Source organism: Equus caballus, chromosome X (assembly GCF_041296265.1).
Source record: "Equus caballus isolate H_3958 breed thoroughbred chromosome X, TB-T2T, whole genome shotgun sequence".
Classification (NCBI taxonomy): domain Eukaryota; kingdom Metazoa; phylum Chordata; class Mammalia; order Perissodactyla; family Equidae; genus Equus; species Equus caballus.
In genome coordinates this window covers 1,600,089-1,612,544 of record NC_091715.1, presented here as the reverse complement: position 1 = coordinate 1,612,544, position 12,456 = coordinate 1,600,089, and the positions used below count along the sequence as shown (strand labels likewise).

General features: G+C 47.1%; 1 protein-coding gene across 10 annotated transcripts in view; it reads left to right on the top strand.

Moving 5' to 3' along the window:
* PRKX (protein kinase X-linked) overlaps nt 1-12,456 on the top strand; it is a 166,532-nt gene that overhangs the window by 38,371 nt on the left and 115,705 nt on the right. The gene's annotated exons all lie outside the window — the stretch shown is intronic.

Genomic DNA, 12,456 nt, shown 5'->3' with positions numbered 1-12,456 from the left:
TAGATAGATAGATATAGACAGAATCTCATGCTAATTCAGGATTTCTCACCCTCAGCACTGTTAACATTTGGGGCCAGATAATTCTCTTGGGTGGGGGCTTCTCTGTGCACTGTTGATTATTTAGCAGCATCCCTGGTCTCCAGCCACTGGGTTCCAGTAGCACATCCCCCTTCATTTCGACAACCAAAAATGTCTCCAGACATTGCCAGGTATCCTCTGGGAGGCACAGAGTTCTCTCCTGTTGAGAACCACTGCTCTTGAGAGATTGACCCCCAGTAACCTAGTTTACCATGAGTTGATAGGTAGACCAGAAGTCCAATTAGTCCATATCCAGGAAGACACAAAACAATGGAGAGTTATTTTCCCTGCATGATGAGTAAGAATCAGAAGATATAATGAGAGTCAGATTTGTGTGTGGCATCCAAGCTGGGGAGCCAGGAATAAAGGACATCCCGGCTTCAGGCTCATTGACCCCATGGCAGGGGAATCTGCCACCCTCCCTGCTTGGGGAGACACCTCATGTTGGATAAAGAGTTCAGTTGGGCAGCGAGGCCAGGCTCGCCTGAGGCTGCTATCTGGTCCCACGTGTGGAGGAAGGTTTCAGTCATCCACTCATGTGCTGAATTTCCAAGACACCCTAAATACCCCTCCCTCTGCCCTGGTTCAGGATCCATCATCTCTTGTTGGAGTGGTTAACAAACTTTCCCAAATAGTGTTTCTTATGTTCTCCTTCTCAGACAGTAATCTAAAATTAAAATCGGATCATATGTCTCAGCCAAAAACACTTCTAAGACTCTTGATGACCAACAGAAGCAGGTGCTAGGAGTGTAGGACAATCGTCTCCTGCCAGCTTCCAGCTTCTGCATGCTCCACCATTGGAGTTCTCCATGCTCACCGTCCTGTTCACATTGCTGAGCTCGCCATCTGCTCCTCCCCTCCCTTTCTCTGGCCAGTGCCAATGCTTCCTTCTAGACCTTCGCAGGTCTAGATCTCAGACCATTCCCAGATCTTCCTTCCAGCTCAGCTGTTTGCTCTGTGATGACGCTTCCGGCCAGCCCTCGGCTGGGACATGCACCCCTCCACTGGATTTCTCTTGTACTCTTGCTGTTAGCAATGCTCTTGAATACCTGTGTTTGTAATAGAATTCCAATGAAATCATTAATTCAAGGAAATCAAATTAAGCCAGGGAGTAGCTGGCATAAAAAAATTGATTTTAACTTGATAGAAGTCAATGATCATAGAAGAAACAGGAGGGCAAATAGTGTATTGGCTAGTTATTATAGACTGCTGTTGAGTGGCAGGCTAACCTTTTTCATACAGTGTGAGCAGGCACAGAATTCAGCATGAGTAAATAGCTGATGGGTACCCACCCGCTTCCCATGTGCTGAGCAGCTGCTGGGATGTGAAGTTATTGAGGCAGGCAAACCATCCTTGCCCCCCAGAAGGACAGTCGAAGGAACAGACATATGTGCAAGTAGAAATCAGTAGTATAGTTCCTTTAGGGGGCATGTGTCAGAACAAAAGAGGGTGGTGTGTGTTCCAAGGAGCCGAGGGAAGGGACCACAGCCCAACACCTGCCCCGCCCAGCCCTTACCCTTGGTCTCTCCTGTCAGCTCTCTATTCCCTTCTGTTTTTCATCGTGCCTCTCCCTTCCTACATACTAGAACATTCCTGACCTAGTGTATTTATCACAGTTTGCCTCTCTCCTGCTAGAACACAAACCCACGAAGGCAGGATCTCGTTCTGTTTGTGCCTTAGAAAGGTACCTAGCCCACGGCAGGCATTCAAACTCAAGGATATCGAAGGGATGGAATTAACTGATGTTGCTCTGGGGTGCAGGCCTGTGCGAGGGCTCATCCAGAGTGTGTTAGACAGGCTTCTCCCAAGAAACAGGAGGGAGGGAGATTTTTAAGGAATGGACTGATGTGATTGTAGCGTCTGGCAGGTTTGAATTCTCTGGGGAAGGCCAGGTGGCTGGAAACCCAGGTGGGAGTTATGTTACAGTCTTGAGTCTAAAATCTGCAGAAAAGCCCAGAAAGCTGGAAACGCAGGCAGAATTTCTATATGGCAGTCAAATCTAGACACAAAATTCTTTCTTCCTTGGGAAACCTCATTTTCTTGCTCTTAAAGCCTTTGACTGATTAGATGAGGCCCACCCATATTAGAGGGGATCATCTGCTTCTCTTATAGTCAATTGATGTTAGATGTTACTTCTGCATCTAAAAAATAGCTTCATGGCAACATCTAGATTACTATTTGACCAAACAGTTGGGTGCCATGGCTTAGTCAAGTTGACATATAAAATTAACCATGACAATGGGCAAACGCTGGGAAGCTTGAGATGGAGACCAGGGTCATTCCATCATGATGACAGCAGAAGTGTCCAGTGTGATGGGAGCTCGCCAGGTTGGGTGACTTAGCAAGGACGACATGTTGCATGGAACCAGGGAGGCCAGATTCCAAGTGATGGCTTGACCAGAAATGCCCTTGTAGACTTTGCTCAAGTCTGCAGCCTTAAAGAAAAGTTTTCTAGTCGAAGCTGGTGTATATTCCTCCACATTTTCTTGTAGGTTTCACATGACTGGTGAATTTTATCCTGGCTTATTCTTCTGGCTTTCTTTCTCTGGGCGCAGTCTTTCAAGCTGTCGTCAGTCTACCTTTGTTTGAAGAGTTGGCCCCTTCATCACCTTCTCATCAATACCTTGTTCCCAGTTGCACAGTTAATACTCTGTTTTGCCTGATTTTGCAGCGGCACGTCTTAATCGAACCCTGTGGGCTGTGAGCTGGTGGTTCCCAATTAACTCGACTGTGACTGCAGGAGAGGATGGAGAAGACAGAAGGGGCGATGGGCTTTGAGCAGACAGAGGCTCACTTGTCCTAAGAAGCACCCTGTGTCATCTTTCTCCTTTTCCTCAGTCGTACTGCACTCCTGCTCTGCTCCCCTCTCCCATCTCATCCTCTCTTATTGCTCATTTGCCATAATGCTGCCAGGGTTCTTTTTTCAACATAAGAACGTGCCACAACTCCTTTTGATTGTGTTATTGATTGCTGCCATTGTTCGGAAGAACGTAGAGTTGCTTCTCTTTTCCAGGGACATATTTCTCTTAAATGTTGCAGTTTGCTTTTGTCTACTTTGGAGATAGAGTTGGGAATCCTTTATCCAATGGATGCTTTTGTGAATGGGTGGGAGGGACTCCTTCATAGAGACTTTGCTTCGAATCGGCTGTTCCCATGTGGTCGCCATTCTTTGGGAATCAGGTACATTGAAGGTTTCGCTTCCTCTCTCAGGTCCCCCACAGTCCCGTTTACAGTGTGATGGGTTAATAGACTTTAAAAGTAGAGTCTAGTGACTTTATACTCTATCTTGCGAGGTGATGGTAGTGGTGATGGTGGTGGTGGGAATTTCTCTGAACAGTGATGCAGTTAGACCCCTGTAACTGCTTACTGGACATCAGTTTTGCATGTTACGGATACACTTTGCTCCCTGCCATGAGGTATAGTCAGTCAGGCTCTCAGTAGAGAGAATAGCAATCATGGAGATGGTCATGCTTTATCAGGGCCGATGCACTGGTGGTGGTCCAGTGGTACTGCTGACTTGATCCACGCCTAGGTGGGGAGGAAAGGATTGGATGTCTGGAAATCTCCATCCTTCTCCAGCTCTCACTACAGGAGTCAGGTCTTGGACTTCTACTACGATGCAGTTACACCTTCAGGGTTTCTCAACCTCAGCACTCTTGACATTTGGGACGTTTGGGGTGACTTTCTGTGCTGGGGGCCGTCCTGTGCACTGGAGGATGTTGAGCAGCGTCCCTGGTGTCCACCCACCAGATGCCAGTAGCACCACTTCTCCCAATTGTGACAACCAAAAATGTCTCCAGGCATTGCTGAGTGTCCCCTGGGGAATGGAATTGCCCCACTTGAGAACACCTGCGGTCAAGGCACCGTTCGAGTAGATGGGTGTGGGGTCCCATTCTCCCTTTCTGACCCAGCCTCTGAGCCTGCATTTCCACTGTTCCATCATGATGATCAGTCTATGGTCCCCGGGCTGTATGACTCAGTGCACCTTAGCAGAGCCAGGCCAGTGAGTTCACTTGACCAGCAGCTTTCTACTACAGATCTGGGAAGAAAGATCTTGGAAATCTGTCACCCAGAGGGCCCATCCTTCTTGCTCTTGACCAAATGACAGCTCGTATCTCCCCTTAGAGGAATTCGCGCCTTAATCTAGACTGGACGTGTCTCTACCTTAAAGGAAAGATCTTTGTTGGTGCCCACAGGCTTGGGTCTGGTCTCAGTCTCCATCCGTTTGTGGACGGGCAGTTGGGAAAACCATTCCTTTGTTTTCCTGAGAGTGAAAGAGGAAAGAACACCATGCTTCAAATTTTGTTGTCTTCTCTCTGTTTGAATTTTAAAAGCAAAAATCTACCAACAGCCCTCTTTCCTCTTTCCACATTGCCTGCAAAGAACAGATGTGACAAAAGAAAGGCTGCCACCTCCCAAATCCTCATTCTTCTTCTTTGTCCAAAAATAATCAGACGTATTTTTTCAGGGCAGGGAAGGCGAGGTGGACACTTATGAAAGGGAGGTTTAAATTGTTCTGAAAGAGTGAAAATGTGAAGTCCTCAAAGAAAGTCTACTAGGTGCACGTGTTGTAGATAATGGGAGAATCGTCAGCTCTCTGGGGCCAGAACCTGGGCGTAGGACGAGGTGGGCGCGTAAGCAGAATTTTGCAGGAGGAGAAGGGGTTGGCTGGCGGCCAGGTGGGGGCAGTCCTTCCAGCTGGAGAATGCTGTAGCAGCCGCCAGTCACCCAGGGGACTGGGATGGAGGGAGGAACCCAAGTCTGGCCGTGGACTCAAGTCTGGACGTGGGCAGGGTTGACAGCATCAATAGTAGTGGGCACTTCAGAGGAGAAGCAGATGGCTAGGGTGCTGTGGGGTGTTAGACAGCAGGTGCTGTGTGCACAGGACCCCCATGAGCCCCGGTATGTGGGATACAGGGCTTCCGTGTGCATCTGGGTGGGGACTGGGGCGGGAGGAAGGAGAAGGAGATCACACCTTCCTGGCTTGCCCAGCTGTGTATTTGGGGTGCCACATGCCTGCGAAGTTGGACCGGAGAGAGAATGGGTTCTAGTTTGGGATATTTCGAGTGCAAAGGAGCATTAGGCAGCCGTCTTGGAAGAGAGCCCAGCGCAGGAGAGAGAGTGAGCAGTCATTGGCGGGGAGCCATCAGATGGGGCCACTGAGGGTGGGGGAACCTTGGGGACATGAGCGAGGAGACCATGGGTGGGGGATGGAACATGCCAAGGTCGCCTTGGGGGAGAGCTGGTTACCGGGGAGCCAGGTCGGAAAGTAGAAGAAATGTGCCAGAGCCTCAGATTGCACTAGGAGATGGAGTTTGAGGAGATAGGGTGACACTAGTCGGGTTTTCATCTTCTTTTAATGGCAAAAGACCAGGGGGTTTTTTTGCAGCATCTGGAGAAATTATGACAAACTTGAAGTTAGGCATCTCCGAGTGAGTGAGACTGACTTTCGAGTTAATGAGAACACCTTAGGGTAGGAACCCTCCTTCAGACTTTGCAAACAGAAGTCAATGATCTGCTTTAAAAATAGAAACCGCTCCTGTGAGCTGGAGATGCTGCTCTGAGCTGAGGTCCCCACACAGGAAGGGGGCCGAACTCAGAGGTTTCCAGCTTAAGCAGTCCTAGTGATTGTAAACTATAGCTGGTTTTTTTTGCTATTTGCAGATTAGTATGTACGCTTGAATATGTTTTTTAATTTTTTAATTGCAGTAAAACATACCGGACATAAAATTTACCATCTTAACTTAAATGCACAGTTCCTTGGCATTAAGCACACTCACACTGTTGTGCAACCATCCCCACCATCCATTTCTAGAACTTCTCATCTTCCCCAAACTGAAACTCTGTCCCCATTAAACACCAGCTCCGCATCCCCCTCCCCCAGCCCTTGGCACCCACCATATACATTCTGTCTCTATGCATTTGACTCCTCTAGGGACCTCCTAGAGGTAGAATTGTACGGTATTTGTCCTTTTGTGACTGGCTTATTTCACTGAGCATCATGTCCTCAAGGTTCATCCATGTTCGAGCATGTGCCAGAATCTCCTTCCTTTTTAAGCCTGAATTGTATCCCACTGTATGGATGGACCACCTTTTGCTTGTCCATTCAGCCGTTGATGGATACCGGGTTGCCTCCGCCCTTTGGCTACTGTCAGTAATGCTGCTGTGAACATGGTGTGCACATGTCTCTGAGTCCCTTCTTTCTAGAACTGCTTGAGTGCATTTTCAACATCTGATTCTCTTTGCTGTTCATGGTGGGCACTTCAGCATTTCCTCTTGTTTGTTTTTATTTTCCGGCTTGCCTCACACCCTCATCCCTCTTCCTCCCACCCTCTCTCATTGCGAGGTAACCACATCATAGTCTGGTATGGATCCTTCTGTCCTTTTCTCTGCTTAAGGAGTTCTGCACATGGACACACACACACACACACACACACACACGGTGTGGCATCATTACAGCTTATCATGCACACTTTCTTTGCCTGTCATTTTCATCTCACCTTCATGGAGATCCCTCTTGGGGGTTTTTGGTAGGAGATACTCCAGGATGCATGACCAGCGGTGAAAGCTGGCTAAAGGAGAGGCCAGGTGCCCTCCCTTTTCTTTGGAGAGAAGCTGGGCCATGCAGGTAGAGCTGCAGAGGACTGGGGAGCAGATGCCATCAGAGGGGCAGGTGTGTGTGCATTTGTGCACCTGCTCCCAAAACGGAGCTCTTACTGACCATGGTCATGCTTCCTCTGTGTTTTAGACCCTGGACTCCCACGAAGCTATGCTTCTCGCCCACACCTGCTGCCTTCTGAGCTACACTTCTGCATCCAGTTTGCTCCTGGTCCATTCTGCTCCGATCCGTCACAGACAGTTCAGGGTCCTTCTGTCCAACATGAATTCTTGACCTTCCTCCTTTTCCCCTACTCCCAATCAGTTCCTCGTTTCAGCTTCCCAAATGGCCTTTCCAGCTTCTGGATGCTGTCTGGGCACCATTTTTGATTTTCTTTTCTCTGCCTCTGTGTTTACTCTACACAGCGTCCTGCCCTTTCCTATTCTAAACCACATCTCCAAATCCGTCCACAGTATCGTCTTCCCAGAAGCCCCCTTAGTTCATCCAGGTCCCCTCGTTTTCTTCTGAGTGGCCTCCTCAGGGTTTATCCACTCCTGATGACAGCAGGCTGGGGCTTCTTTCTGACACAAAAATCAGATGTTATCCTTTATTTTCACATCCTGTCAGAAGTTTTCCTTCATGCATATAACAGAATGCAAATGCTCTGCCCTGTCTCCAGGGCTCCAGGGTTTGACTGGTACCTGTTTTCTACCTTCCTGTACGTCCCTCCCCTGCCTCCTTCGAGCAGAGGTGCATCCTGTCCCCAGGTCCTGCCTTCCGCCTGCTCTGGCCTCAACTCTGCCTAGCCATCCTGTGTTTAATGTTTAGATCTAGTCCTCTGCCAGCCCACAAGGCTCAGGACCATCAGAACAGGATCTGCCCTTCGCATTATGGTATGGCCAACACAGGACATTGCCTGGCACAGAGGGGGTGTTTGGTCAGATTTATCCACCAAATGAAGAAAAGAGCAATGAGTTGTAGAGGTCGCTAAAGAAAGCGGTTCATGAGTTCTTGATTGATGTTGCTCAGTAAGGCTAATAATGCACCCAGTGAAATTCAGATCCAGAACATGCTGCTTTTTCTCATATCATGTGTGACAAACCCTGTCGTCTCTTTCTGCTCTCAAACTTTTACTTTTTGATAGACTCTGTGCAAGGCATGGAGTCCTGCAATCAATGATAATTGTTTGACCAACACATTGCCTGATACAGTTCATCCTGTTTCTCGTTTTGTGAACTCAGATTTTAATTCATTTGTGGCCACGTAGACTTCACCCTATCAACCTACAAGCCCCAAATGATGACTAACTGATTATGAATGTTTTGGGGGTGGTAAAGTTGGTATCTCTTTGAATATTGTGGTTTTTAGTGGTAACACCCAACTCTTGACAGTTCTCTCCAAATAAGAAAAGCCTTACTGATGGAGATTTGAAGGAAAGATGTGTCAGAGGAATTTTTTTTCTTACGACATTTATGTGTCTTCAGTGATTTGGTGAAGGACAGGGGAAGCGGGACCCTCGGGGATTTTTTTTTTCATAGCCTTAGTTTACTCGTTCTGCAGTACCTGCTATGAAAGCTATTACTTCCCAAGGATGCTGACGACTCATTGCACTTGAGTATGATGTGTATAGGTAAAAATGGCAGCCCACTTTTTCAGGGATTACATCTTAGGCATGATTTTTGTTTGATTTTATTGAGATATTTGTGGAACAAACCTATCTTCATACATCTTTATGCATTGGTGTAGTTCTGCCTATCCAATCACTTCTTTGTGTGTTTGAGAATGCGATCATTGTGATTTATAGTAAGAAATATATCTTTGGTTTTCTTCCCAGTTTCTAGCATAGAACTCCTACCACCCTTGGAATTGCCTGTGATGAGAGCCAGAAAGGTGTCTTTGTTATGTTAATGAGGTGGCTTTTGGCCCTGCCTGAGGGTGAGGGCTGGTTGCCAGGGGAACCAACCCTGTGATTAAAGGGTTGGAATTTCAACCCCACCCCTGACCTCTGGGAGGGAAGAGGGGATGGAGATTGAGTTCAGTTGTCAATGGCCAGTGATTTCATCAGTCCTGCCTTATGTCACGAAGCCTCCATAAAAGCCTGATAGGATGGAGTCCAGACAGTTTCTGGGTTGGTGAACATGTGGAGATTTGGGGAGAGTGATGCCTGGAGACGGCGTGGAAGCTCTATGGCTTTTCCCCATATCTTGCCCTCTGTATCTCTTTGATCTGGCTGTTCCTGACTTATATCCTTTCATAATAAGCCAGTGATCTCTTAAGGAAAGGGTTTCTCTGAGTTCTGTGAGCTGCTCTAGCAAATTAAGGGATCCCAAAGACAGTGTCCTGGAAACGTCTGATTTATAGCTGGTTAGTCAGAAGCACAGGTGACAACCTGGTCTTGCGATGGGCGCCTGAAATGGGGGCAGTCTTGTGGGACTGAGCCCTTCACCTGTGGGGATCTGATGTGATCTCTAGGTAGATAGTGTCAGAATTGAATTGACTCATAGGACACCCAGCTGGTGTCCCAGAACTGTTTGGTTGTGAGGGGAGAAAACCCACACGTTGGAGTTGGGAGCAAAATAATAGACGCTGAGAGACACTGAGCCCTAACTCTTTTCCTCTATTGATCAATATGGATGATGGATCAATATGGATGGATGTTGGTCAATATGGATGCATGAAAGTACAACTCAGCTGGAACCTGGGTGACGGAATCTAAGATCTTTGACCCACTGCTCCTGCCAGAATCTCCTGGTCTCTACACTTACGGTTGTTCGGGACTGACATACTCACTTGGTTGCTTAATCCTGAAGGTTCTTTTCTTAACTGCCAACCCTTTGTGACTCTGTTCTCATCTCCCTCCATTGTTAATTATCTCTGATGCCCCTGAATGGTGAAATTGGGTTACATCCAAACATTGTGGTGCATTGTTTTCAAGAGCTGAGAAAGGATCTGGGCAGATTATTATCCAGGTGATGGATCAGTAGGAATGGCTATAGGATATATCCAAGAATGCGTGCATCCTCATTGGTGAGGAGAGTGTGTGTGCACACGTGTGCATACGTATTTGAGTGTGGGAAGAAGGGGTTGTATTCATTCTCCCACCATTTCAACCAAATCCACAGTTGTAGAAAATGGTAGTACTGATTGGATAGCTTTGACCGTTTAAGTCTTTTCAAGGGCTCAAGTCGCAGAACTCCATGTCTTTCCTGGTGAGTGCTAGCTCAATTTGCCATCTACCCTGCCCCAGGGAAATCCAGAAAGTCACCAGCTTACCTAGAGGTTTGTTGTACACACTCACCAGTTGGATACCATTTGGACCCTAGACCGTGTTTCCCAGCAGAACAGTGAAATCATCGTTGGCTTCTCAGCTCACCCACAAAAGCCCTGTGCGGCTGTCATGCGTTTGAAATACTGTGTGCTCATATTGAAGCATCGCAGGAAGGAATGGCCTCGCCTTGTCCAGCAGAAAATAGGGCATTTGGCCAAAGGAAAATGACTTATAATGACTTGAAATGACAGAAGGAAAGCCAGTGTCTCATCCGTCTTTCTAACTGTAGGTTTCTCCCAAAAGTAACAACAGCAGTGAAAACCCCTAAAACACTCTTCCTGCTTCCTGCGTCCCTTCATGCCTCCACACCACAAATCTTGAACCTCTGAGCTGCAAGAAGTGAGAAGGGGAAACAGGAGACAGATGCACAGCTCTCACTAACCCAAGAAAGGAAATGCGTGCAAGTCACCAAGGCTGTGCTTCCTGCAGACGGTATCCTTGGGCGGTCCTGCTGCCACGGGGCAGACATCTGGTAGCAACATAGAGAAAGGACGGCATTTATGCACCCCCTCTTTATGCATAGGTGTCATCCCCCAGCCACATCCTTATTGCAAACGGTCTGCATGTCTAAATGCATTTAGTGAAAGCCTTTTGTACATACGACGTTATTTCAGTAGTACGTACAAACATTGTGATTAGCAAAATAGACACTCATTTGAAAGTCAGAGCAGTGTGTTTTTTTGTTTCTCTTATTAAAGTGCTCTCCTATGGCGTAGAAAAGTTGATCACGTCTGTGAGGGGGCATCTTTCCTCTCTACAGCCACATCTTTTTATTTATTTGCATTGTCATGCTCTCCTGACCACTGCCCATGCGTGTTCCTCTGTGATTTTCCTTTGACTTAATTGTTAGGTCTTTGCAAGCTATCTCCCCAAATGCTTTGTCTTCATTTGACTTTCTTTTATTGGAATGGCCCATCCCAGCAGGCAAGACCCTGTGGTAGACTGTGTCCTGAGCATCCTCCTCTGGTTTCCAGGGCGTTGTTTTGTTTTCGGTGATGCCCAGATGGATGCCTCTCATTGGGATCATCTTTGGAGGGAATCACCAGTCCTACTGTGTGATGCAAGAAGATGCAACAGGGACAACTGCAGTGTTGACAACCACAGCCTGATCTTGCTTAACGTCATGCGCTGCGTCCCCGATTCTGCAGAGTGGCTTTTAATGAGTGACCCCACAAACGCTTACTGTGTCATAGGCATCCTCATACTTCCTAAATCCCCTCAAAAACCTACTGCTTAGTTCCGCAGCTCATTTCTCTTTTCCCCACGTCTCCTTTATGTGAAAACGTTCTTTCTCCATCAATGCTGATCTCCCGAGCACGGATTTGTTTCTTTTCCTTTAGCCAAGACTTCTAAATACGCATGGGACTCAGCGTCTTCTGTCCTCTTTCTGCTTTCTCTCATCCACACTCTCTTTTCCTCCATGCTTCCTTTCTTCCATTCAGAGAGCTCCTCAATGCCTTTGTAAGGAGGCTCCATCTCTTCTGACTCCCTTGGGCAATCCTCTACTCATAATTGCTTAGAAATCTCTCGCTTTGGACTTTTTTAAGGGCCACCTTTCCCCAGCAAGTGTTTGAAAGGCAGTCTGTTACTTTACTCTAAATTTTCGGTCCTGATTACTGCACTGGGTGACCGAACTGGGCGTGATCCCTGAAGATGTGCCCACTGGGTATGAGTTTGCTCGGGCAGCCAAAACAAATACCAGAGACTGTATGTACAGACGGAAACAGAAGCCATTTATGGTCTCACAGTCTGAGACCAAGTCTGAGATGCAGGTGTAGGCAGGGCTGGTTTCTCCTGAGGCTTCTCTCCTTGGCGTGTAGACCACGTCTCCTTGAAGTCCTCACGTGGTCATCCCTCTGTGCATGTCTACGTCCTCATCTCCTCTTCTCATAAGGACTCCAGTCCTGTTGGATCAGGACCCACCCTCATGACCTCCTTTTACCTCCATCACCTCTTTAAAGACCGATCTCCAAATACAGCCCCATCCTGAGGTCCTGGGGGTGACGGCTTCAACATTGGAATTTTGGAGGACGCAATTTAGCCCCAAACAAGCTGTTAGCCAGTTTGTTATCAAAATATGGTGTTTACTCTTGTCCATTCTGAGATCTTTGCCCATTTCACAGGATTCCCGTCTCAACATGTATCTATATCTATATCTTAACATCTCTCTGTACCTGACTCTTAACATCTACCTATATGCATGTGTTAACCTGTGTCCATAAACATACATAACATCTATCTTTGCTATATGTTAACGTGTATCTAGCTATACCCATAATGTATATCTATATTGAACCTTAACATCTGTCCATACTCATATCTTAGCATCTGTCCATCTGTATGAATATCTTAATATCTATGTATACTTGGATATTAATGTCTGTCTATACACACGTGTCAGCACCTGCCTATACCCAGATCTTAATGTCTATCTGTGCCCATTTCTAACATC